This window comes from Phyllobates terribilis, unplaced genomic scaffold (assembly GCF_046119375.1).
Source record: "Phyllobates terribilis strain yellow unplaced genomic scaffold, ASM4611937v1 Scaffold_5__5_contigs__length_657084704, whole genome shotgun sequence".
Classification (NCBI taxonomy): Eukaryota; Metazoa; Chordata; class Amphibia; order Anura; family Dendrobatidae; genus Phyllobates; species Phyllobates terribilis.
In genome coordinates this window covers 154,986,770-155,014,601 of record NW_027362765.1, presented here as the reverse complement: position 1 = coordinate 155,014,601, position 27,832 = coordinate 154,986,770, and the positions used below count along the sequence as shown (strand labels likewise).

At 48.4% G+C, this 27,832-nt stretch overlaps 1 long non-coding RNA gene across 1 annotated transcript; it reads left to right on the top strand.

Moving 5' to 3' along the window:
- Nucleotides 1-658: 658 nt before the first annotated feature.
- On the top strand, nt 659-27,832 carry LOC141270977 (uncharacterized). The gene is made up of 3 exons (XR_012321787.1): nt 659-927; nt 24,844-24,966; nt 27,186-27,832. It is a non-coding gene; the product is annotated as an uncharacterized lncRNA (long non-coding RNA).

Below are 27,832 nucleotides of genomic sequence, written 5' to 3'. Positions count from 1 at the left end.
GCTCCTCGTCTGTGGCCAATTTGACCTTTTGCTTGTCCTTAGACAAGTGGCACTCTGAAAGCCTTTGAAAGGAAGAGCCTTTGCCTTATGTAATGCTATAGTAGGCCATTCTACCTCCACCCAATGGGGGGCAGTGGTGTATATAAAGAAGGGGTCCCATAGCATGGATCAAAGTGGCATGAACTGGCGGTTTTTGGCCACGCTGGACAGAAGAATCTCATGTTTGTTTCCCTTTTTATGGCCCTTGGACCAATTCACTAGCCATTAATTTGCTAATAATTGAGTCCTTCTTGTCCTTGACCACCACTTCCGTCCGATGCCGTACAGCAGCATTATTATTCTTCTCTATGGTACATACCTTTTCAGAATACTCCATGTCTTTGCTGTCCCAAGTAATTTTCTATTACTTCCTCATATATATGTAGGTAATGTAGTGTAAGTTTATTAAAATAGTTTCAGTTATCTCCATGTTCCCCTGTTTCCAGCGTTGCTCTAGGCCTTTTCTTGACATGTGACCACTCTTCAGCTTTGCTGGCTCACATAGGGCTTAATGTGTGGGGCAATGTAACATTTGTATGTAAGTGTATGTGATGGGTAGATACTGCATATAATGTTGTTAAGCATCTAAAGGGGTTAACAGGGTGCAGCTAAGGGGAGTGGTCAGGCCTGCCCCAGTTGGACTGGGTAGTGTCAGTGCTGAGCTGAAGAGCAAGCTTAAAGTATGCAGACCTCTTCTCCAGGCTGATGAGGGTCCTGGAACTCTCTTACGGCGACTGCCTGCTAGTTGCTAGGAGTATCTACACCAGAAAGAAGTTGAAGCAGGAGTTAACTGTTCTTAAGCAGAAGAAGGGACTGAACACCACATCTAAGGACTGGACTCATCCTTCCGATCTACCCGGCCCCCCCCGTACCTCACTGCATTCCAAGGTAAAGCGTGTGGCACTGTGGACAGGGACTGATGTTGGGTGCACTGAGTAGTGGGACTAAAGAGACTGTGATCATGGGTGTGCTGAACTGTGCTGTTAAAGAGACTGTTAGTTACGGTGCTTTGTGAAGAAACTGTTATGGTTATGAAGCCTGTTTCTTTAAAAGACTTGAGTGTACTGGACATACTGCTATATTAAATCCTACTGTTCACCTGTTCATGAGGACTCTGTCAAGTGTGTCTGTTCCAGCAAGTAAATTCATCTTGTGCCTGAGAGAGCTGCAACGTATGGTCGCCCTGAGTAACAGGTCCCCCAGAATTCCAAAGAATTCATGAAACCTGTCTCGCCCCTATCTAACCTTAGCGGCATGCATGTAACACGCATGAGATGCAGAATAAGGTTCCATAGATTTACATTTTGAAAGTGACTTCTGGTCCACACATAAACCCCTGTGTGAGCGGGCTAGACTGATTTGAGGTCACGTGGTGCAGAAGAGAACCGGAGCAGCGTTGGAAACCAGAGAAGACAAATTCACAAGGGGTTAGGGAATACAAATGTTGCTGGGAGAGCTACTTTACAACACTTCCCAGTACTTTCACTTACTTAATTCTACTGACCTCTGCACTGAAAGGAAGTGTTAGTGTCTTATGGGAAAAGTATGTGCTTCCCCACCAACCGGACATTGGTGGCACTTGCGATAAGTGGTGTAACTGTAAAAGCTGCAGAGGTGGCAGCTGCAATGGGGCCCGATGTCAGGGTGGCCAATTGACCACTATGGTATAAAACTAATGGAAAAAAGTTCAATGACATGATCCTGCTCAATGACATCATCACTTTTAATAAAGCTATATTACTAAAGATGAAAACACTATTGTTTCTACATAAAAACCCTATATAATGTACACTTTATGGACAAATTATTGGAACACCTACACATTATACCAAGAGAAGCTTTTATGACATCTCATTCTATATCCATAGGCAATCTTATGGAGTTGGATTTTTTATATTTTTATTATTTTGCTCACAATATCAACTATGTATTACATAATATAATGTTTAATGGTTTTATTGCACTAGCATGATGTGTGTGGTGTACAGCATTAAGGCATATACAGAGAATTCTTGTGTGTGTCGAGAGGCAGAGGTCTATGGGTCACAGACCAGTGATGTTAGAAGAACAACGGTTGCCATTTTATTATTGAGTTCAGAAGCATATGTGCTCAGTAGGTTTGATCCAGCTCTGAAATGCTCGAGTGCTCGGTACTTGAGCACGTCGGACACTCGGATGTGCTCAACTTGAGTAGCAAGTATAATGGAAGTGAATGTAAAACTCAAGCCTCTCTCTCCTCTCTCTCCTCCCCAGAGTTCTACAGTTCACAAAGAGTCCGGCTGACAGGGGAGTCCCTAGGGAACCTAGGTTATTTAGGGCAGGTTTCCAGCCATTCTGGATCAGTTGCAGAGATAAAGTAGAGTGAGCAGGAGTTACAGAGGAGAAATTGTCTGAAAGAGAAGTGAAAGAGAAAGGCTAAGGCCTGGCAGAGCGTGTTCCCAGGAGGAGATAGGACATTGCAGGACGAGTGCATTCTGACTGAACTGGCTATTTTGGTAGGCACATAATGCCCCAAAGTTGTACTGCATGTGCCTTTAATATGTAGCAGAGCTGTCAGCTACCTCATTATATTTGTACTATATTAATATCTCCCTTTGCGGGTAACGCACAAAGTAATGTACTTATGTTCTGATATTAGGTAATAGGAGTTAATGAAGCAGCTCTGCCTTCCATATATGAAAATTAGTTCACATGGTTAAACCACATGATTTGGTTCTGGGCCTTGAAACAAAGGGAAGGAGATATTATACAGGGAGTCGCCCTGGAGAAGACGAGGGAGCAGGTAGCAGAATGGCCATAGCTCCCATATAGAGTCTCACTCTTGGAGCACCATGGCTCCCAAGCTATAAAGGGGATGCCCATGAACTAAGAGACTTCAGAGAAAAGCTGCAGGCTATATTTAGACTTTATCCAGTGTCCACAGAGCAGAAAGTGGAAATATTAATTGGGAAATTGAGTGAAGCAGCTGTAAGGGAGGTGAAGTCCTGGCGCAATACTGAGGAACAAACATACTGAGTGCCACCTTTGATACCCAAACTGTCTCAGATTTAAAACTGATTGACTCATCAAGTTTGGCAAAAAACAGCAACTTGATGAGTTACTCAGAGATTTTGCTCTTAGCTTGCAAGAGGCACTGCATGCTTTCCGTCAGATAGACCCTCATGAAGGTCTGAATGCGCATACCACCCTGAGTAACCAGTTTGTAGAAGGGGCAAGGACAGAATCCATCAAGTCTCAGCTGAGAATACTGTCCTTCCTTACATAACCCAGATGGTTCGGTCCTGAACTTTAAGGAGATGGTCATTAGAGTTCTGGAAATGGTGGCAGCTTCCAGCCAAATTCTTACTTTTAGTAACCCATGCGACCAGCCTAAGAATCAAAATAGTGCTTTCCCTGAGCCCAGAATAATGCCACCAACTGGCCTCAAAGAGACTGTTACCAACTGTGCCCAAGTTCAAGCCCATGATGGTGCAGGAGACATGCATGAGCAATTTGCAGAGTTAATCAAGAGACTGACAGTAATGGGTAAGGAGGTAAAGGATTTAAAGCTGCAATATCAAAATCCTGAAGATTACTGGTCTCAAAGGGAGAGATGGTGTTATAATTCTAGAGAAAGTGGCTATGGTAATCCTGGAAGATGGCCAACAGATTAGTTTGACTCTCAAGGAAGGCCTGTTTGCAGGAAGAGCTAGAGGAGTGGCCACATTGAATGAGGGTGCGAACGTTTAAACTGGAAAACCCCGAGGGAGAGGACCAGCAATCGGGAGAAGAATGTCTAGGTCCAGACCACCCAGAATGGACCCCTAGATACATTGGAAGGTGTCCTGTAATTACCATTGAAATTGATGGAATTCCTTCTGCAGCTTTAATTGACACAGGCTCACGAGTCAAAATCATCCAAGCCTCCTATTATGAACATTACTGGAATACTGCCCATTTACAGAAATCTGGATTAATGTTATTTCTAGCAATGGACAAACTGTTCCCCAGCAAGGTTACTAGCAACCCAACGTAAATATCAGCCAAGCAGAACTCCCAAGACAAGGTCTACAGTAATTGTTGTTGACATCCAAGATGGATTTTTCCCTGTTGTCCTGGGAATGAACATTTTGTAAAACAGCCTGGAAAAGATGTTTGATGCTCTGAAGCCCAAATTGACTCTGGATTCATCTCGAGAGAGAGAGAGAGAGAGAGAAGTGATTTAGAGGACCACCTGCCTGCTGAATGGGCAACAAAGGTTTGCTGGCCCAGATGGAGCAATTTGCATAACTCAGGTGGTGAGTAGATATCGCAGCTTTTTACCTGCAGGTATTGAGACTGTGATTTGGTGCAAAACCTGAGTAAGACTGTAAGATCAAAACTGAGATGTCCTGGTGTAATCTGTCCCGCTGAATGGTGAATTGTCAATTCTGGTAACAAGGAGTCTAGCTATAGTTGCTGAATCTCAGTAATCAACAAGTAAAGCTGAGAAAGTGTTGCACTGTTGCCAAGCTGTCAATATTGTCTTTCTAAGATATCCTGAGTCAAGAGGCGGTGAACTACCAACAAGGTGCCCAGACAGAAGGTAGTCCTGTGAAAACTCATGGTGGGAAGAGATTCATGTGGGAGATTAGAACACTCCAGATGAGTGGAGGAGCAGAGTTCTGAAGGTTGTGAAAGGACAACATCAAGTCTTCAGTAAGAATTCCATGGATTTTGGGAAAGTGGAGATCATCCAGCACACCATCCCTACTGATTCATATCCACCTATCTGGTAAAGATACTGGTCCATCTGTCACGCAAGGTGTGATAAAGACTAAGTGCAACATGAAGGGAAGAGGGGGAGGAAGCCCAAACACTACGGAAAGGGGGAGTGGATCTAATATCCCCCTGCCTACCCTACCGTCCCTATATAGGTTCCACACCTATCGCCGAACAGGACCCTAAGCCCTGGATGTCCCTAGAGCTTGACTCTAGATAGTGAGGGGGAGGGGTAGGCACTGGTCAGGCCCCACTACAAACTAAAGACAACAAGGTAGACAAACAAAGGGCATAAACTTAGCTTGAGCAGACACCAGAGGAGTAACGCCAACTGTCCTCCAAGGGCACCAGAGAAGAAGCTAGCCTACTGCTAGTGCTCCAAGCCAGCACAAAGGTACATAGAAGTATCACCGGCGATTCCCTGGAGCAAACTGAATGTTTTTAACTCCCAGGTAAGGGTGTGTCAAAGAGCAGCAGGAGGGAGGTCGTCGCTGGGTCCAAAAGGAAGGATTAAAAAGGCGTCTGTAATGCCAAGCGCAGTGACCTTCTACAGCCAGATCCAGAGCGACTGTCTATTACACCTGACACACCCGTGACAGTACCCCCCCCTTTTACGAGTGGCCTCTGGACACTCAGGACCAGGTTTCTCAGGATAAGAGGTGTGCACAAACCAACCTAGGGCATTCTCCTCTGATTCTGAAACCAACATCCTTTCCTCTGGACCTTAACCCTTCCAGTGCACCAAATACTGTAGTGAACGATGCTGGAGACGAGAATCTACAATTCTCAAAATCTGAAACTCCAAATTACCATTAACTATGATTGGGGACAGCAGTAGGGGAGAGGACTCAAGAGGTTCTACATACTTCTTGAGCAGAAACCTGTGAAAGACTTTTGGATCTTAAGGGCCTGAGGTAGCTCAAGACAAAACGCTCCTGGGTTAATGACAGCGATTACTTTATAGGGACCAATAAATCTAGGTCCCAGCTTCCAGGAAGGAACCTTCAACTTGATATTCCTGGTAGACAACCACACAAAGTCATTCACACTCAGGTCCGGACCTGGCAAGCATTTCCTGTCAGCCATATGTTTGTACCTGTCTCCCATGATCTTCAAATTACTCAGAACCCCCCCACCACACTGAGGAGAGCGACGAAGCAAAATGTTCCTCCTCAGGAAATCCCGAAGTCCCTATCCCACTAAAAGTACCAAACTGTGGATGGAAGCCATATGCACCAAAGAACGGTGACCTGCCGGTTGATTCTTGGTGATGATTATTAATAGCAAATTCTGCCAGCATTACCGATACCCAAGATACTCAATCCTCCTAGTTTCCGGAGACAAAACACCTGAGGTAAGTCTCCAGATTCTGGTTAATGCGTTCAGTCTGCCCATTCAACTGGGGATGGAAGGCTGTGGAAAAGGATAGTTGCACCCCCAGTTGAGATCAGAACGCTTTCCAGAACTTGGAAACAAACTGGGTCCCCCAATCTGACACCACAAAGCAGACACGTGTTCAATCACATCCTGATGCAACCCCGGCCACCAAAAACGATGAGAAAGGAGGTCTGCAGTTGCTTTACCACCTGGATGACCAGCAAGCACAGAGTTGTGATATTCCCTAATTACTTTGCGGTGCAGATTAGATGGTACAAATAACCGTCCTGAAGGGTTGGAGGCAGGGGCGTCCCCCTGAGCCTCCAACACCTCACCCTCCAGTTCAGGGTACAATGCCAAAATGACTACCCCTTCTGCAAAATAGGGGCAGGGCTCTTATGGTCACCATGTGGCACCCTGCTGCGCATTGGTGCCACAGATCCCAGAGGGGTGCATGGACGGACTTTTCCACAAGAGGCCCTCATAGCATTCACACACCTCCACCTTCCACCTCAGACCAGCAGAGGGAGCCCGTTAGGGATATTTAAAGGGAAGGTGGAGCCAAGCAGTTCAGTGAAGTCTGAGTCTTGGTTTCAGTCACAGTCTGTTGAGAGGAGCTCCTGCAGAAGCTAGCCTGCAGTGGAGCTCAGTCAGTTCAGTCCAGACTCAGCTCGAGTTAGTGAGCCTAGGGCGTGCCGATGCCAAAAGAGCGGTGAAGAGTAGCGAGGCCTACTGCCCGTGTGGAGCCTAGAGAGGACCCCGAGCGTGGCCGAAGGTGAGTGGAGTAAGCAAGCAACATAGGGGGCAGAGGAGCTTAACCAGCTCACCCCAAAACCATTTACCGGACACCGGGTCCGCGTCTGCAGGGATTCCTTACATCCAGCAGAAACAACCGGAACCCCTGGTGAACTATATGTCCCAGGAACACCAAAAGCTGATTACGTACCAGGGTCAGGAGTCACGGAGGCCCAAGAGACCAGGGAGTGTGATCGCCAACAGAAGGCCCTACCACCAGGTCAGCAGGTGCAAGACAGAGACCAAGTTAGGCCTAGCTCCAGGCAGGTCAGAAACTTATCAAGGAAAGGCAAGGAACAGGAGGCCCCACACCCGCTCACTGGGGAGAGTCCTGATATGCACCCTTCACCCTGAAGTACCCTGGACCGTGCCAGAAACACCACCAGTAAAGGTACTGAAGTGGACTGTTGTGTGTGCCTATTCTTCCTCTGACCCGGCTGGGTCCCCTCTGTCCTGTATCCTTCTCCTACACTGCCCTGAGGCCCCGCTCCACCTGTGGGGAGTCGTACCAACTAAGCTGCCTAAACACTGGCCTCAGAGGACTGTCGCAGCGCTGGTGATCCTCACCAGTCACCACGGGTGGCGTCACGAACATTCCCTATCCCATATAACTTCCCCCCTTCTTTTAAGAGTGACGCCAGGGTACGGGCCTGGGAGCCGACCACCGCGACATCCCCCAAGATCAGGCAAGAACAAGGCCCGGGCGCCGAGTTGTCCCCATCCCCTGGGCGCGTCAATCACCACCAGGGAAGCTCCGGGACAAAGCATCAGTCTTGACTTTTTTGACTCCTGGATGGAAAGTGACAACAAAATTGAACCTAGTAAAAAAAAGGGACCATCTAGCTTGGCTAAGGTTGAGACGTTTAGCCGATTGAAGATATGACAGGTTCTTATGGTCTGTGATGACAGTAATAGGACGGACAGCCACCTCCAACCAATGTCGCCATTCTTCGAACGCCAATTTAATAGCCAAAAGTTCCCTATTACCCACGCCATAATTTCTCTCAGTCGAAAATAATTTTTTAGAAAAGAAAGTGCATGGACGTCATTTACCGGGGGATGGACCCTGAGACAACACAGCTCCAACCCCCACCTCCGATGCATCAACTTCCACAATAAAGGATTGGGAAACATAGGGTTGACTGAGTATAGATGCAGTGGCAAAACAGCTCTTTAGGGAGGAAAAAGCCTGCAGAGCGGCATCCGACCATTTAAAAAGATCATACCCCTTCCTTGTTATGTCAGTGAGGGGTTTCACAATTACCGAATAATTTCCAGTAAAAATTAGTAAAGGCCATAAAACGCTGTAGAGCCTTCAGGTTCTCAGGATGGTCCCAATCAAGGACAGCACGGATCCATCCGAAAACCTGAAGATGACAACAGGTACCCCAAAAACTTCACCTCCTGGATGGCGAAAACACACTTTTCTAGTTCGGCATATAGTTTGTTATCCCTTAATATCTGAAGCACCTGTTTAACATGCCCCCGATGTGTCTCAAAATCAAGTGAGTAAACCAAAATATCATCCAGATAGACCACCACAAACCTGCCCACCAAATGATGGAAAATATCATTAATGAAATGTTGGCACACCGCTGGTGCATTGGTCAAGCCGAAAGGCATAACCAGACTCTCAAAATGCCCTTCAGGGGTACTGAACGCTGTTTTCTATTCATCCCCTTAAATCCAACTGGGAGAACACCTTAGCTACCATAACCTGGCTGAACACATCTGGAATCAGAGGAAAAGAGTACGGATCTCGGATGGTAATTTTCAATTCCCGGAAATCTAAACAGGGACGTAGACCGCAATCTTTTTTCTTCATGAAGAAGAACCCTGCCACCATGGGCCAAGATGAGGGTCTGATATGTCCCTTCTCCAGACTTTTCTCAATGAAATCCTTCGTGGCTTGTCTCTCAGGGCCAGAAAGATTATACAGTCTGAACTTTGGTAGTTTAGCTCCAGGGGTCAGGTTAATAGGACAGTCATATGCACGATGAGGGGGCAAATCCTGACACCCCCTCTCAGAAAAAACGTCCTCAAAACCAGACAAAAAGTCAGATAAGGTCTCTGTAGAGACTGTAGAAAGGGAAATGTTTAAACAGTTCTCATGGCAGTAATCTCCCCACTCAATGACCTCTCTGGATTGCCAATCCACTATCGGGTTATGTTTCAGCAACCAGGGCAGACCCAGTACAAGTGGAGTGGGAAGACCATCCAGGATATAGTAGGGGATTATCTCACACTGAACTAACCCCACCCTCAGTCTTACATTATGTACAATCTGAGTTAGAGCTTTCCGTGGAAGTGGCACTGACACCATGGTGAAGATGGGAAAGGGCTTAGCTTAAGTATAGCAAGCAAGACCATGAGTTCTCACAAACTCAGCTTCAACTATGCCGACTCCAGCTCCACTGTCAACAAACACACAAATTTTCTCAGTCTTGCTCTCTAGTACCACCTCTGTTGTCAGGACAAACCGAGAACTGTAGGGTGATGATAAACGCACTCCTTGATTATCAAACTCCAGACTACTAAGGGTTAATCGGGTTTCCTTTAGCTTAGGAATCCAGGGATAGGCCCCCAAAAAATATCCCTTTTTTTCCACAAAAAAACACGCCCCTTTTTTTTGCGGATCTCAGGGGAAACGTACGATGCAGAGGCACCCCCTAACTGAATGGGTTCTTCCACCTCCCCCAGTACTGGTTCACCCCCAGGCCGCTCCCCCGGCAAAGGGGCATTACCCCGAAAAGAGGGCTCCGGAGAAGGCGGTCTCACCCACCTATCCCGAAGGCGTCTATCAACACGTATGGCTAAAGACATGGCAGCCTTCAAGGACTCCGGGGTTTCATACACTGCCAAAGCATCTTTCAACTTTTCAGTAAGGCCCTGACAAAATTGGCTTCTGAGAGCCGGGTCATTCCATTTTGTATCAGTTGCCCATGTGCGGAATTTGGAGCTTTACGTCTCTACTGACCGATTCCCCTGCTGAAGGTGATGCAGCCTGGACTCAGCCAAGGAGAGTTGGTCAGGATCATTATAGATGAGGACTAGAGCCCTGAAAAACCCCTCCACAGACTGAAGACAAACCAAACACTGTGTCAAAGAGAGAGCCCAGGATTGAGGATCTACTTGAAGTAGTGAGACCACAATCCCCACTCGCTGCTCCTCATCTCCAGAGGAGTAAGGACAAAGTTTAAAATACAGATTGAAAGCTTCCTTGGGCACAAAAAACTTGTCTCTACCTCCTGAAAACCTGTCTGGGAGGGCAACCTTGGGTTCAAGCTGGACCGGCCTACCCGCAGAGTCCCCAACATTAGGGACCTGCAGCCGTTGTTCCTGCTGCTGAACTTCATAGCGGAGATCAGTCACCTCCAGAGACAACCTGCACAGCTGCTCTGCCAGCTCTGCAACAGGATCCATGAACCAAAGGAGAAAGAAAAAAAAACACACCCGAAAAAAAAAATACATACAAATAAAACCAAATGTCAGCCGGTGATAATGTCATGCAAGGTGTGGGAAAGACTAAGTGCAACACGAAGGGAAGTGGGGGAGGAAGCCCAAACACTAGGGAAAGAGGGAGTAGAGACCCCTAGGCAGATCTAATATCACCCTGCCTACCATACTGTCCCTATATAGGTTCCACACCTATCGCGGACCAGGACCCTAAGCTCTCGATGTCCCTAGAGCTTAGGCCTAGATAGGGAGGGGTAGGGGTAAGCACTGGTCAGGCTCCACTACAAACTAAAGACAACAAGGTAGACAAACAAAGGTGATAAACTTAGCTTGAGCAGACACCAGAGGAGTAATGCCAACTGTCCTCCAAAGGCATCAGAGAAGAAGCTAGCCGACTGCTAATGCTCCAAGCCTGCACAAAGGTACATAGAAGTATCACCAGTGATTCCCTGGAGCAAACTGAATGTTTTTAACTCCCAGGCAAGGGTGTGTCAATCAGCAGCAGGAGGGAGGTCGCCGCTGGATCCAAAAGGAAGAAGGATTAAGAAGGCGTCTGTAATGCCAAGAGCAGTGACCTTCTACAGACAGATCCAGAGCGACTGTCTATTACACCTGACACACCCGTGACACCATCCCCCTATCAATGTACCAGCTTGTGAAGAAATGAATCCAATACATGCTGAGCACAGATGTCATCAGAGACAGTCACAGTCCTTGGGCAGCTCCACTTGTACAATTGAGGAAAAAGGATGGGAACATCTACTTCTGTGTGGACTATAGAAGTATATTGAGGAGTCATTCACAGCATTAAAATCAGTTGCATTCTTCTCAACACTGGACATGATTAACGGGTATTGGCAAATGTCTGTAGTCCAATTAGACCGAGAGAAAACTGCCTTCACAACACCTATGGGTCTATTTGAAGTTAATTGTATGCTATTTTGTCTGTGCAATGCCCTAGGGACCTTCCTACGGCTAATGGAATACTGCCTAGGTCACAATATCTTTAAGACAGTCCTGATTGTACTACTTGTATCTTGAGAAGCGGAGAAAGTTCTGACCAGAAAGCACCTTTGCACCCAATAGTCACTAGCAAACCATTGGAGTTGGTTGCATTGGATCACTTGAAACTAAAGCCTAGTACAGGTGGAGTCTCCCATGCCCTGACTATCAACGACCACTATACAAACATTTGCTGTGGCAGTGCCAGTCAAAGACCTTACAGCGAGAACAACAGCCAAAATCTTCTGGAAGACCTTTGTACAACCTTATGGATATCCAGAAAAGATCCTGACTTATTGAGGTCCTGCATTAGAATCTGAATTGTTCCAAGAACTGTATTCCCTCTATGGCCTTAAGAAAATGCTAACAACTGCATATCATCCACAGTGTAATGGCCTGTGTGAGCGGATGAGCCAGATTTTAATTGACATGCTGTGTGCCATACCTGCTCAGCAGAGAACTGATTGGCCAAATCTACTGTCAGAGCTGATCTATCTCTACAATAACAATGTCTATTGTTCTACCGGATATATGCCTTATTATCTGATGTTTGGTCGACAATGAAGACTACCAGCTGATGTTGCCTTGAATGTGCGAGTTTCAGTTAATCCTCTGCCACACACAGATTGGATTTCAGAATATCAGCAACGACTAGAAGAAGCTAATGTCATTGTGGAGAGCGAGTGAAAGTTGCACGTTAAACAAAAGAGGAGAGCCACAACATGAATGCCAAAGCAAAATCCCTGATAGTTTGAGATTGAGTTTGGGTTAAGAAGAATCATTGCACCAGCAAGCTAGATGAGAAGTGGGAGACTAGCCCATACATCATTCAAACTATCCCTCTACTTGGAGTAGAAATCTATAAGATTTCTAGAGAGAATGAAAAGACAACCTTGGTGGTACACCGCAGTCAGCTAAAGCTTTGCCTGACAGATGACATTCAAGATCCCTACAGAGATGACACCGGAGATGACATCATTAACCATCAGCAGAACAACTACAGAGCTGATCCCAGGGAGAATCCAGTAGAGAGTGCTGTTCCAGATGAGGTACCCTTGACAAAAGGTCAGAGAAGCTACAAGACATAAAGATAATATACAGTGGTTTGCAAAAGTATTCTCCCCCTTGGCTTTTTACCTATTTTGTTACATTACAGCCTGTGTTTAAATATTTTTGTAATCCGATTTGTGTGTGACATGCAGAAGTAGTCCTGCTGCTTCCAAAGCATCCAGCAACTGTTACAAATAACATAAGCACAGTAGACAGGAAATGTTGTGCTTCAGAAGCATCCCGTAACTAGAGGGGTTAACACAGTCACAGGAGACAGGGAGTGTTTTAGCAGAGCCCCAGTGGGATTGTGGGGAACTTGCTATTGTAGTCTGGCTGAAGCCGAAGAGAAAGGTGGTGGTGTGTTATCTGGATCTGACAGAAGGCAACTGAACAGGATTCAGATCTGGAGAGAAGCTAAACACAGATCAGATAAACTCCCTGAACTAACAGTGCAGAGTATTATTGGGCAGAAAGATAAGGACTGGAAGGAATTGTGTCACAGGGATCATCTCCCTCATCAAACCCTCTCCCACTCCATCTCCATGCAGGATAAAGAATGCTGTGTACTATTGTGTCCTTGTGAAGGAAAAGCCTGTGGTTGTGTATGCATAGAAGTGTGCTACTGAAGAAACTGTAATACTGTGCCTTGTGAAGAAAGTACTGTATTGTTACTGGAGCCAGTTGCTCAAGAAACTCAGACTGTACTGTAATGAAGATTGTTGCTGTAATATCCCTGAATTGTACAGGCCGTGCATCCGATTAAATTCCACTGTTAAACTGTTGAAAAAGACTCTTGTCAGATGTGTCTGGTCAGCAATTGAATCTATCGTGTGCCTGAGAGAAGCTGCAGCCTAAGGTCGCCCTGAGTAACGGTTCCCCCAGGATTCCAATGAATTCATGAAACCCGTCTCGCCCTATCTGAACCTAGCAGCCATAGGCGGATTATAATAGAGGCAATCTGAGCTACAGCCCGGGGCCCTGGGCTCCAGGGGGCCCATGGTCCTAAAAGTAATTGCCCTCATTATAACCCGCAGTGCACATGACCGCCGTGGCCGCAGCTCCTTTAAATAATGCTGGACGGTCAGCATGACTTTCAGCAGGACGTACCTAGCATGCAGAGCTCGGGCACGTCTGCTGAAGCCATGCCTACTGTCTGGTCTGCTGGCCAGAAGCTTGTCAGCTCTGCCGGCTCGAGCGCAGCCTGAAGACTGAGGGACAAGCTGCTGCGCCTGCCTGGCAGGTCTCCCTCCTAAAGCATCCTGTAAAGCTGCTGCCTGCACTGAGTCTACCAGTACAAGTATGTATAATGTGGCAGCATTATGTATTTAATGATCATTATTGTAATTTTTAAAATGTGTATAATATGTGAGGGATGGGAGTAGACTGAAATTACATGGAGCAAATGCCCTGGCACACTGTGTGCTCCTGCAGTTTGAAAATTTTGCTTGCATCATGTATTTATATACATACATGATACAAACAAAGTTTCCAAGCTGGAGGGGCACACAATGTGCAAGGGCATTTGAAATAGTGCTAGCACAGTTTCCAAGGTGGAGGGCACAGTGTGCAGTGGCATTTTCCCCATGTAGTTTCAGTCTACTCCCATCCCCCACATTTTATACACAACAATAAAAGACCCCTTGCTCTTAGATACAGAGCGTCGCTGCAAATTCTGCTTCTAAACATTCATACTACTGTCACTATTTCATGGTCTTCAGTCACATAGCGTGGCAGCATATTAATGTTAGAAAACCAGTCAAGCCCTTTAAGGCTCTGTGCCCACGCTCCGGACGTAGCAGCGTTTTGAACACGGCATATTTTTGCTGCGTCCAAAACGCTGCGTTGTATTGAACGAGGGTAAATCCACATGTGTTCTCTGGACCTTGCAGATTTACCACATTGAATACTTACTAGTGGTCAAATTTCTGTTGTGGAGACTAGCGACTCCGCAAGAGAATTTGACATGCTGTGGTCCTGAAAGACGCGCCGCATGTCCGTGTCCGCGGGTGATCCACAGCCTTAGATGCACGCATAGTGGACATGGGATTTTTTAGAAATCCCATCCACTATGCTGTAACATCTGGACGCTGCAGGTTTGGAACTGTATAAACACACAGAGTCAAAACCACTGAAAATCCTGATCGTGGGAACATACCCTAAAGGGAATCTGCTAGTAAAATAACACTATTAACCTGCAGATATGGTGTTAATCTGCAGGCTAATAGCCTTCTGAAGTCGTGCGGCCACTGCACTAAGGCTATACTTTGAACGCAGCCTATTTTCGCTGCGTCCGATCACGCAGGTAAATCCGCATCCTATACATTGTATTGGGGACATTTCTGTTGTGGAGATAGTGTCTCTGCAGCACAAAATTGACATGCTCCGGCTCGTAAACCAGCGCCACGGGTGAGTTTACGAGCGGCAAATAGAAGCACAGTGGGCATGGGATTTCTATAAATCCATCCACTGTGCTTGTAATGTACAACTCAGTGGTTTGGACGCAGCGCAGGTGAGCGCTCCTGCCCTGACTGACTACCGTCTCTAATGCTGAGCGGGCTGTCAGTGCCGGAGCGTGGTTACAGCCAGGATCTGTGTCTCGCAGCTGTGGATGGAGCTGAGCTCCAGCGACTGCTAACTCCTTAAAGAGGTTTTTCTCTTCTCAGACAACCTCGTCTCAATGCCTATATTTCCCCCTTGGAAAATAACAACACTTATACTCACCATTGCCACCATATCAACAGTGCTGTTAGTACGTTACCAGCAGTTAGTATGTGTTATTTTACAAGGGGGAAGCATACAGATTGCGATGGGTTTGTTCAAGTAGTGGACAACCCCTTTAAAGGGATCCTGTCATGTCGGATAACGCTAGTAACCTGCAGATGTAAGGTTAATCTGCAGGGTAATAGTGTTAGAAAGGTGCCCGACTGCTGAACTGAAAGTGTGGCTTAAGGGAACAAAATGGACTTTATTCATCCCAGGAACCGCCGGCTGTCAGTCAGACAGGTGTACGAAGTGTCTACAGTTGCCGTTCACAGCACTGTGAGTGACTGCTATAAGTGACGCGCCCCTGGGCCTGTGTCGCGCTGCGTTGCGCACGCGGGAGCTTACCCGGAGCCGGATCTTTTGAGGGTTGTAGTCTCGTGGCGGTGATCCGGTCCGTGCCCAGGGAGTCAGACTAAGTGGCGCTGTATTAGCGGTAGATGTTGGACGACTACGCCACCCGTTGAGTACAGCTAAGGAGCTGCTGCTGCAGGGCAGACCGCTGAGGCCGGTGGTAGGATTATGCAGCGTGATAGTATAACCCCCAACGGGAGGGGTATGGCTCAGGGCAGCCGACGTGGATGATGGGGGTAGCAGGAACCACTCGGAGACGGTACGGTGTAGTTCAGGGTCTTTACTGGTGACAAAGATAGACCCTCCCGGAGTACTGGCTAGCGATTGGGGCCTGGTCAGTCCTTGAGCAGATGGGATCTCCCCTGGCCAAGCGGAGTTGTAGGCCTCCCAAACTAACGATACTCTTCTGGCTACCTTGCTAGAGGTGGGTATAAGTAGCCCACGTCCCTGAGTGTACCGTGTGGTGCTCACCCGTATGGCCGGTGACTCGGGGCCTTCTAGTAGCTTCCGCTCCACGACGGCGGTGCTGGTCCCACGCGTGTGACCGTGCCTTCGGGTTTCTGGGCCAGAGGACCTGCAATCCCCTGCCGGTCGGTTTCTGCTGTTGGATAGGAGTTAGTCCCCACAGCCTCGGACTCCAGTGATAACTTCTCAGTCAGGGCGAGCTCTGCAGCTGCCAGCCCCTGACTCCTTGTAGCACTGCTCCCACAGAGCTCCTGATGTTCTTTTCCTATATCTGCTTCTCTGTCTCTACTTCTTCTCTACTCACTAACCCTGCCTCAGCCCTAGGTTTATATAGGGGAAGTTCTTCCCCTCCCAGGACTGGGCAGGAGGTGTGGCATGCACAGGATCCCTGACCAAGAGACCTCCCACCTGCTCTCAGACATAACATTGCTGTTACTGTGGAAACCAGACCCCTGGGGTGCCACATTCCCCCCTAGTGAAATTTAGTACTCCGGGACTAAACATATTTTTAGAAAAACATAACAAGGTATAAACAATAATAATACAATAAGAAAAACACATAAAGATGGTTACGGCGTGTCCGCAACCGGGTGCAGTCTTTGAAGAAAACAAAGGTGTCCATTTCACCAAAACAGGGAGACGTAACCAGGTAGGGGTCTGTCCTGCCCCGATTCCTTAACAGTCTTTAGTCCATTCCTGGGTTACGCTCCAACCAATTGTACAAGGATTCCCGGTAAATCCACCAAGGACTCCTATAAATAGCTAGAAACACATAATTATACACAAGCAACAAGAAAAACAGGTAACCACAAATAAAACAATTTATACACTTCAAATCCTCCAACGTGCGGGTAACTGGCCTCTAGTGGCCCTAGTGGACCTACGGAGCTGACTGTCTAGCCCTGAACTACAGGGTGTAGGAGCTGTCAAGGGTAAACTGGGCAGCTGTCTACCGGCTCTTTGGCTCACTAGGGGTACGGCAGGCTCACTATAAGCAGAGGGTTGATCCTCCTGTTCTGCTTGTGTGGAGTCTTCTGCCTCCTGGACCGGCTGCTCTTCCAGCTCTACCTGTTGCTCCGTAGGCACTTGGGATGCTGGTTGGAGGAACGTGAGGACGGGTACCACAACTGCACCATTGACTTGAGTCCAGGACCGAGGGAAGTCTCCGAGCACAGTACTAACCATATCTTCCCTTTCCTCTACGGGTCGATGGTCTTCTTGTTCCTCTTCAGGGTTCCGTAGCTGTTCAGGACACTTCTTCAGGTGATCCCGGGATACAATGGCTATGGTCTCCCCTCCGTCTTTACTGATGGTACAGACTTTCGGGTTCTCGTGGCTTGAGGGCAGTACGATGTACAGGTCCTTCTCCCACTGGTCGTCCAACTTGTGGAGCCGTCTTTTCCTCTTCAAGACCTGCTCTCCGGGTACCAGGGGAACAGCGGGAGCATACTGGTTGTAAGTTTTCTCTTGTCTTTCCCTAGCCTGACAGAGACTTCGCTCCACGCTCTCCTGTACTTTCCGGTACTGCTGCTGCCTCTCTGTGTCCCAGTCTGCTTCTGGTGAAGTGTCCTCGGGTGTCAGGACTCCCATTTCCAGGTCAACAGGTAACTTACCAGGTCTCGCCCTCATTAGGTAAGCCGGGGTACAGTTGGTGGAACCTACCGGGATGTGGTTGTATAGGTCCACCAGATCGGGCAGCTTCTCAGGCCACAGACTGCGTTCTTCCAGGGGCAACGTTTTCAGGAGATCCATTACCACCTGGTTCATTTTCTCACAAAGTCCATTAGTTTGCGGATGATAGGGTGTCGTCCTTATCTTACGGCAGCCATACAGATTGCAGAATTCCTGGAAGACCTCCGCTTCAAAGGCAGGTCCCTGGTCCGTCAGCACTTGGTCCGGGTACCCGTGTGGACGGCAGAAGTGCTGCTGGAAGGCTCTAGCTGCTGTTTGAGCCGTTAAGTCCTTAACGGGGACGACAACCAAGAACCGGGAGTAATGATCCACAATGGTTAACGCGTAGACGTAGCCACTTCTGCTTGGGGTCAGTTTTACATGATCCAAGGCTACCAGTTCCAACGGCTGCCGGGTGACGATGGACTGCAGGGGAGTCTTCTGGCTGGCACGGTCCTTCCTTCTTAGGTTGCACGGGCCACAGTCTCTGCACCACCTCTCGATGGTTCCCCTCATGCCTACCCAGTGGAACCGCCCACGCAGCAGGAACTCCAGCTTCTTCCATCCGAAGTGTCCAGCCCCGTCGTGGTATGCTTCCATCACCATGGCTGCGTCTCTCCGTGGCACCACTACTTGCCAGATTAGTTCATGCGTCCGGGAGTTAACCATTCTGCGGCACAACTTCCCCTTGTAAAGGAACAGTCGACTCTTCTCAGCCCACAGTTGCTTGGCTTCCTCCGGAGCGTCTGGGTCAAGGCGAGCCTCTGGCCGAGTCAGCATCTCCTTCACCAGCCGGACGGCAGGGTCACTGTCTTGCGTTTCCTCCCAGTTGTAGTGAGGCAAGGGGTTAAACGTAGCGGCTTGCTTACTCCTTACCCGATGGGAATACTGGACAGTCCCATGACGGTGGAACGCGGGGAGTTCGACTTCTTCCAGTCCCTCTGGATCTTCTCCTACGTCCGGTAGGTTTGGCATCCTGGACAGGGCGTCCGCGTTGGTATTGGAGCGTCCTGCCCGGTATTTGATTGTGAACTCGTAGTTGGACAGACGGGCCATCCATCTCTGCTCTAGGGCACCGAGTCTTGCCGTGTCCAGGTGTGTCAACGGGTTGTTATCCGTGTACACGGTGAACCGGGAAGAAGCGAGGTAGTGCTTAAAGCGTTCGGTGACTGCCCACACCACTGCCAGGAACTCTAGCTTAAATGAGCTGTAATTCTCAGGGTTTCTTTCGGTGGGTCGCAGTTTTCGGCTGGCGTAAGCGATTACTCGTTCTTTCCCCTGCTGGATCTGGGACAGTACGGCTCCTAGCCCGATGTTACTTGCTTCGGTGTAGAGGATAAAGGGCTGGCTGTAATCAGGGTACGCCAGGATTTCATCCCCCGTGAGGGCCATCTTCAGCTGGCGGAAGGACTCTTCTTCTAACTTCTCCCATCTGAAGGGTGGCTTCTGGTTCTTGGCCTTCCGGGACTGGCCTATCAGGAGGTCCTGCATAGGAGCTGCCTTTTTGGTGAAACCGGGGATGAATCTGCGGTAATAGCCTACCAACCCGAGGAACTGCCGCACTTCCTTTACACTGGAGGGACTTGGCCATTCCTTAATTGCGGTGATCTTATCAGGGTCGGGAGCCACTCCATCAGCGCTCACCACGTGTCCCAGGTACTGCACCTTTGGTTTCAGGAGGTGACACTTGGAGGGTTTCACCTTTAGGCCGTAGCTTGCCAGAGCTTCGAACACTTCCGCCAGGTGTTTCAGGTGGTCCTCATACGTCTTGGAATATACGATAACATCGTCCAGGTACAACAGGACCGTCTCGAAGTTTCTGTGGCCCAGACAGCACTCCATTAATCGTTGGAAGGTTCCTGGTGCATTGCAGAGTCCGAACGGCATGCAGGTAAACTCGCTAAGTCCCATCGGGGTGGTGAATGCGGTCTTCTCCCGGTCCGCCTCTGCTACAGGAACCTGCCAGTACCCACTAGTGAGATCCAAGGTAGAGAAGAAGTTAGCAGATCTTAAAGCAGCCAAAGACTCCTCTATTCTTGGTAAGGGGTACGCATCCTTGTGTGTGATATGGTTGATTTTCCGGTAATCTACACACATCCTCATGGTGTTGTCTTTCTTTTTGACTAAGACTAGTGGAGCTGCCCAGGGGCTACAGCTATCCCTGATTACCCCAGCCTCCTTCATGTCTCTAAGCATCCCCTTGGCGTGTTGGTAGTGTGCAGGGGGTACGGGTCGATACCTCTCTTTTATTGGAGGATGGTCTCCCGTGGGGATGCGGTGTTCTACCCCCTTGACTCGCCCGAAGTCTAACGGGTGTTTACTAAACACTCTCTCGTACTCTTGAACCACCCGATAGACTCCCTGTTTCTGGTGTGAGGGAGTGGAGTCAGTACCCAAATGTAGTTGCTGACACCAGTCCTCCATTGTTTCCTTAGAGCCGTTATCATCCTCCGGGGAAGATGGAGGCAAGGGTTCTACGGACTGTATGGAATTTTGATTGATGGCATACAATTTGGCTAGCGTGGCATACCGGTGCAGGTACACTTCCCTCTTCCCGATATTTATTATGCGAACGGGCACCCTCCCATGGCGTACATTGACCACCCCCCGTGCTGTCAAAATGGTGGGCCTACTGTCTGAGTAAACTGGTTCTACCATTGCCTGGTAATCTCTACCTCTCAGACCAATAGCTGCCCGGCACCAAATCATCATTTCACTTTTTGGGGGCATGGCAATAGGGAAAGGGTCACACATTCTTACGCTACCAATCTCACCACCGGAGAGTTCTATCTGTTGCCGTCGCATCAGTGCCCGGATCTCTTTCTGGAGCACTCGCTGCTGGCCGGAGCTGGCGTTCTTGGCAACCTGTTGTAAAAGGAAAATCACCTCTGCAAGACAATTTTCAATTACATTAGTTCCTAGAGTTATCTTTGGGTGACTCTCGTGTTTGTCAATGTCTACAATTATCAGTCCCTGTGCTGCCAGTTCGACTCTACCGATTTTAATGGTCACCTCTTTAAATCCAATCTGTGGCACGGGCTGACCATTGCTGGCGATGATACTCAAGTCGTCGTCAGGGTAGCGGGTGATATCCGAGTCATTCCAGTACTGCTTGAAGAGCACGTACGGGATAGTGGTGACCTGTGACCCGGTGTCCAATAGGGCACTCATAGGGATGCCATCCAGTACCACAGGCAAGACTGGACGTCCTCCCACATATCTGTCGCACCAGTTCGATGTGCCTGATGATCTTTTTCCTGGGGGTTGGCCCTCTACCCCAGGTTGTGCCAGTTTAAAGGACAGTACCTTGCCATATGTCCGGGTTGATTGCAGCGGCGGCAGATGGGTTGTCCGTCCTCGTTGTATCGGTCGCTGGGTCTTCCTCTGGCCGGTGGGGTCCTCCTTGGTCGACGCCACGGGATGTCCTCCGGTCCGGATGCCAGCTGGATCTTCCCTGGAGTGGAAACCTGTAAAGACTGCACAGTTCGGGTTAGCGCAGCAACGCTTTTAGCTAGCTCTTGGACCTAATGGTGCAGGTCTGGAGCCGGGTCATTGTTCAAAGCCTGCGCATCAGCTCCCACAGGCCCTGCCGACAAGGGCGCCGCCTCCTGGTGGTAAGTGGTAGTGGGGCGTCTGTGGGTCACAACGCCACCTGGTGCTGGTTCTCGGAGCACCCGGATGGCTCTGTCCTTGAACTGTGCAAATCCCAGATGAGGGTCCTGTAAGGCCATTGCCCGCAACTGGGTTCGGTGGGCATTGTAATATAAACCCTCTATAAATTGTTCAGTCAACAGCCTGTCCTCGTCTCCCACGCCGTCAGGGTCGGTCTGCTTAATGGCTCTCAGGGCCTCTTGTAGGTTCAGGGCATAGTCCCTTATACTCTCATGTGCCCGCTGTTTGCACCCGTAGAATCTAAGCTTGATCTCGGCTGAGGTGCGGGTATCAAAGGTGTCCCTCAGCCGGGTTAGTATCTCTGCGACAGTCCTCCTCCCAGGTGGCCAGGACTTTACCTCCCTTTGGGCTGCCCCGGTTAATTGGGCCACCAGGATGCTCACTTTTTGCTCCTCTGTGAGGGGATACACCTGGAAGAGGCTATCCAGCTTTTCTCTAAAGTCATGCAGGGTATGTGACTCCCCTGAGTACTGGGGTAGCCAGGCTGCCCCCGGGATATAGGGCATGGTGAAAGGCATGACCGCAACGGCGGTGGCGCTGGCGGGGGTTGAAGCGGTGAAGCTCTCCTCCGTATCCGACATCCTTCTCCCCCCTAGTGGACCGTGGCCTACCTTGCGATGATCCTCTTCCGTAGGCCGCGGCTCCGCAGTGGATCGTCAGGGTTGAGGACCTTCCGTCGCGCTCCTGTGACGTCAGCGTCTGCTGGGCTCCTTCCAGGACCTTACGCGACGTCTGTACGTGAGGCGGGGCTTCAGTTCTCGCGCGCTTTTGGAGTCCACGCCCCTCTTCTTCCAGCGCGGCGTCTTCAAGATGGCGTCCAACGGCGGGAAAACTCCACGGAAGGCGGGAAGAAGGCTGAAAATGGCGCCGGATGGCGGGAATCTTCACCGATGGCGGGAAGAAGGCTGAAGATGGCGCCGGATGGCGGGAATCTTCACCACTGGTAAGTTTGAACAGTCTTTTTCAGGCACGCAGTACCCGGTGGTTGCGGGCACGAAATCCTGCCGACTACGCCAAAAGTTGACGCGCCCCTGGGCCTGTGTTGCGCTGCGTTGCGCACGCGGGAGCTTACCCGGAGCCGGATCTTTTGAGGGTTGTAGTCTCGTGGCGGTGATCCGGTCCGTGCCCAGGGAGTCAGACTAAGTGGCGCTGTATTAGCGGTAGATGTTGGACGACTACGCCACCCGTTGAGTATAGCTAAGGAGCTGCTGCTGCAGGGCAGACCGCTGAGGCCGGTGGTAGGATTATGCAGCGTGATAGTATAACCCCCAACGGGAGGGGTATGGCCTCAGGGCAGCCGACGTGGATGATGGGGGTAGCAGGAACCACTCGGAGACGGTACGGTGTAGTTCAGGGTCTTTACTGGTGACAAAGATAGACCCTCCCGGAGTACTGGCTAGCGATTGGGGCCTGGTCAGTCCTTGAGCAGATGGGATCTCCCCTGGCCAGGCGGAGTTGTAGGCCTCCCAAACTAACGATACTCTTCTGGCTACCTTGCTAGAGGCGGGTATAAGTAGCCCACGTCCCTGAGTGTACCGTGTGGTGCTCACCCGTATGGCCGGTGACTCGGGGCCTTCTAGTAGCTTCCGCTCCACGACGGCGGTGCTGGTCCCACGCGTGTGACCGTGCCTTCGGGTTTCTGGGCCAGAGGACCTGCAATCCCCTGCCGGTCGGTTTCTGCTGTTGGATAGGAGTTAGTCCCCACAGCCTCGGACTCCGGGTCTGGTGATAACTTCTCAGTCAGGGCGAGCTCTGCAGCTGCCAGCCCCTGACTCCTTGTAGCACTGCTCCCACAGAGCTCCTGATGTTCTTTTCCTATATCTGCTTCTCTGTCTCTACTTCTTCTCTACTCACTAACCCTGCCTCAGCCCTAGGTTTATATAGGGGAAGTTCTTCCCCTCCCAGGACTGGGCAGGAGGTGTGGCATGCACAGGATCCCTGACCAAGAGACCTCCCACCTGCTCTCAGACATAACATTGCTGTTACTGTGGAAACCAGACCCCTGGGGTGCCACATAAGCATGTCCTGGCACTTTGACTGACAGCTCCCGGTGCAGTGCATCATTGCATAGCCAGCTGTCAGTCAAATTACCAGGACGTGCTTATAGCAGTCACTCACAGTGCTGTGAACGGCAACTGTAGATGCTTCATACACACCAGTGTGACTGAAAGCAGGCGGTTCCTGGGATGAATAAAGTCCATTTTGTTCCCGTGAGCCGCACCTTTCTAACACTATTACCCTGCAGATTAACCCTACATCTGCAGGTTAACGGCGTTTGGGAACGTGACAGGTTCCCTTTTAAAAGGGTTGTCTATTACTCAGACAACCCCATCTCAATCCGTATGTTTCCCCCTTGTAAAATAACAACATGGGTTCTCTTTAATCTCTTTAATCACTGTCAATCTCTGTGGCTAGGCTTCACAGACAATAGTGATGTTTCCTATATTCAGCAATGCAAAAGTACTGCTGTATATAGTACAAGTGATCAAACAATCACAGGTTCAAGTCCCCAAAGGGGACTAACAAAGTAAAAAAAATATTCTAAAAAATATATATTTAAAAAAAAAAATTAAAATCACTACTAGTGTTGAGCGAGTATGTTCTATTAACCCTTTCGGCGAGTATGCTCGGCCGAGCTCCGAGTATTTATAGCTGCTCGGTGATAAGGTTAAATCGCTCCCATGTGCATGATTTGCAACTGTTTGACAGTTTTATTACATGTGAGGAATGTCTATTTCTTACACATTCCTCACATGTAATAAAACTGTCAAACAGTTGCAAATCATGCACATGGGAGCGATTTAACCTTATCACCGAGCAGCTGTAAATACTCGGAGCTCGGCCCGAGCATACTCGGACAGAACATACTCGCTCAACACTAATCACTACCCATTTTCTCCCATTAAAAATAAAGATATTAAAGTGGTAGTCTGGTCTTAAGATACAAGTCTGCATTTACTCTATGTGACTGCAGACTTGTGAATCCTCACATGGCATGCACTGCATGCTGTGAGCATTCGCCGGTGCTGGCAATGGCGGTCATGTCACCGCAAGTATACGATATGCATACTCTCAGCCACAATGCGCCTAGACTGTTTCCGGCCTTGCTCAATATTCTTGCATTGAGTAAGGCCACACAAATCTAGTGAGAATGTGGCTGGAAGGAGTATGCAAATAGCATACTTGCAGTCACGCACCCGCCACCGGCAGCACAGAATCATAACAGTGCACAGTGCGCACCATATGAGGATTTACAAGTCTGCAGTCACAGCATTTTTGCCCTAAGCTTGGCATATACACCTGAGAACCTCCTAAAAAACACTGTGCATATGGGTCCTTTAGACAGAGGCCAAAAGAGTGTCCTTTTGGCCCCCGTCTGACAGCATACATGAGTGTCTTCCTATTAATATACTGTAACTTTGTCTGCATAACCATTTAACCTAAATATTTTCTTACTACCAGGCTACCTGAGGGCAGAACACCTGGACCACCAACCGCTGAACAGTACGTACAGCGCCCAGAGCTCCTGGAGCAGCTGCGCGCTATAGAACAGCAGAACTGTACAAACCACCTTCCCCAGTCACAGTAAGGACAGCCAGCTTAGTACCCTATTAATGTATACAGTCACCTCCCTTATCCCTTATTGTTTTGTACTGCTTTCTTCCTTACAACTATGTGTAACACTTCTTTCCCCTTTGGAATACCCAGGTTAGGTTATAGTTTCACTCAGCAGCTATTTTTCAGAAATAATCAGTTTCAGGTATATGATTATGACATTGGTCACGTTACTGTACTTGGACCATCACATGACCTGTCACATAATGAGGGAGGGTGGGGCCCACACAGTCAGGACTGCTTGGGGCCCTGGCTGCCCTTAATCCACCCCTGCTAGCAGCGTCCTTGTAACATATGTGTGATGCATTAAATCTATGGGATCAAATAACTAAAACTTTGCATGTGCATATGTATTCACCCCTTTGGCTATGAATCCCTTACAAATTTCTGGTGCAAGCAATTACCTTCATAAGCCACATGCTTAGTGGAAGGAAGTCCATCTATGTGCAATCTAAGGGTCACATGTCACGTCTGTCAGTATGCACACACCTTTTCTGAAAGGCCACAGAGGCTGCAACACCATGAAGCATTAAGCAAAAGGCACCACGAGCCAAACAACACCATGAAGACCAAGGACATCTTCAAACAAGTCAGGGACAAAGATGTTGAGAAGTACAAGTCAGGGTTGTGTTATAAAAAAATATCCCAATCTCTGATGATCCCCTGGAGCACCATAAAATTTATTATTATCAAATGGAAAGAACATGGTACCGCAACAAACCTGACAAGAAAGGGCCACCCCCCAAAACTCTCAGTTTGTGCAAGAAGGGCATTAATCAGAGAGACAACATAGAGACTGAAGGTAACCCTGAAGGAGCTGCAGAGTTCCCAAGCAGAGATTGGAGTACCTGTCAATATGACCACAATAAGCCTTACACTCCATAGAGGTGGCCTTTATAGTAGAGTGGGCAGAAAAAAGCCTTTACTTACACACAAAAATTGTAAGGCTCGTTTTGAGTTTGCCAAAAGACACGTGGAAGACTCCGTAAATGTATGGAGGAAGGTGCTGTGGTCTGAATTTTTTGGCCACAAAGGTAAACACTTTGTCTGGTGCCAAACCAAAAGATCTCATCACCCCAAGAACACAACCCCCACAGTGAAGCATGGTGGTGGCAGCATCATGCTGTGGGGATGTTTTTTGGCAACAGGGACATGGAAAACGGTCCAAGTTAAGGGGAAGATGGATGGTATGAAATACAGGGATATTCTTGAGCAAAACCTGTGTCAGTCAGTCAGTAATTTGACACTAAGATAGAGGTTCACCTTTCAACAAGATAATGACCCAAAGCATACTGCTAAAGCAACACTTGAGTGGTTTACAGAGAAACGTGTAAATGTTTTGGAGTGGACTAATCAAAGCCCAGACCTTAATCCAATTGAGAATCTGTGGTTAGACTTGAAGATTGCTGTTCACCGGAGGAAACAATCTAACTTGAACAAGCTGGAGCAGTTTTGCCTTGGGGAATGGGTAAAAATCCCAGTGAAAGCTCATAGAGACTTATGTAAAGTGACTTACAGCTGTAATTGGCTCTACAAAGTACTGATGTTGGATGGGTGGGGGTGAATAGTTATGCACACTGAAGTTTTCAGTTGTTTGCTTCACAGTAAAAAGAAAACCAAATGCTCACAGCTTGTATTCATGCTGTATACAAGGACACTGATGCAAACCCTAAAAAAAAAACAATGAAATGCCCTGGGGTGTGAACACTTTCGCAAGTCGCTGTACTTCCAGCTGGTTGGCCATTGGTTCCTTATTTGCTGTGGTCCATATCTCAACCTGTTTACCCTCAGTATGAACTTGTTGACTCTCTGCCACCCCTCACTGAATTTATTCACTCAGAATCCCTTCAGAATGAGCCTTCTTCAGGTATCACAATTGACTCATTGAGAAGGTCAGAGAGAGTGACCAAGGGCTGTGTGCCAGCAAGATACTTTGAATGACGGAGTTACTGCTTTACTCTATGTACTTTCACTGGGACTATTAAAAGAGAAATGAACCCAGTACGAGAGACTCTGCGATACAACCGTCCCCATGTTCTTCATTTCCCTCATTTTATGCAACATTCAGGTGATGTGCCTCCAAAGACTTTTGGATGATGTTATATTTGTTCCAGATTTCAGCACTTATCCAGAGACTCATAGACTCCTAACATTTCACTGCTTGCATTTTATTTGTCTTTCTCTTATAGGCTGTTCGAGACACAGTAAGAAGTTCCAGATGCAATGGGACATGCATGTTTTTAAAGTGGGTAAATTGTGCTATGCTGCCTCAATGTTGTACATCCATGTTCCTTTAAGATGTAGCAGAGCTGTCAGCTACCTTATTATATTTGCACTGTGTTAATATCTCCCTTTATGGGTAATGCACAAAGTAATGTACTTATGTTCTGCCATTAGGTAATAGGAGTTAATGAAGCAGCTCTGCCTTCCATAATCCATATATGGAACTAAGGTCACATGGTTAAACCACATGACCTAGTTCTGGGTCTTGCAGCAAAGGGAAGGATACATTGTACTGGGAGTGGCCCTGGAGAAGCTGAGGGAGCAGGTAGGAGAGCGGCCAGAGCTCCCATATACTGAGGAAACAAGGTCCCAGTCTCAGACAGTCGTGTGACAAGGATTGTGCATAGAGTATATGCTAATAAGAGGGGATGAGGAATCACTGCACCATAGATATACTTGCACCAGGGCCTTTTCTGAGACCCGCCACTTCACTGGATAGCAACTGTGTTTGCTGCATAACAATTGAATCTCCATAAATAACCAATAAACTGGATGTGCTTGTGTACACAAGTAAATCTTTGCAACTGACCCTGTGTCATCCCTGTTTTCTGGA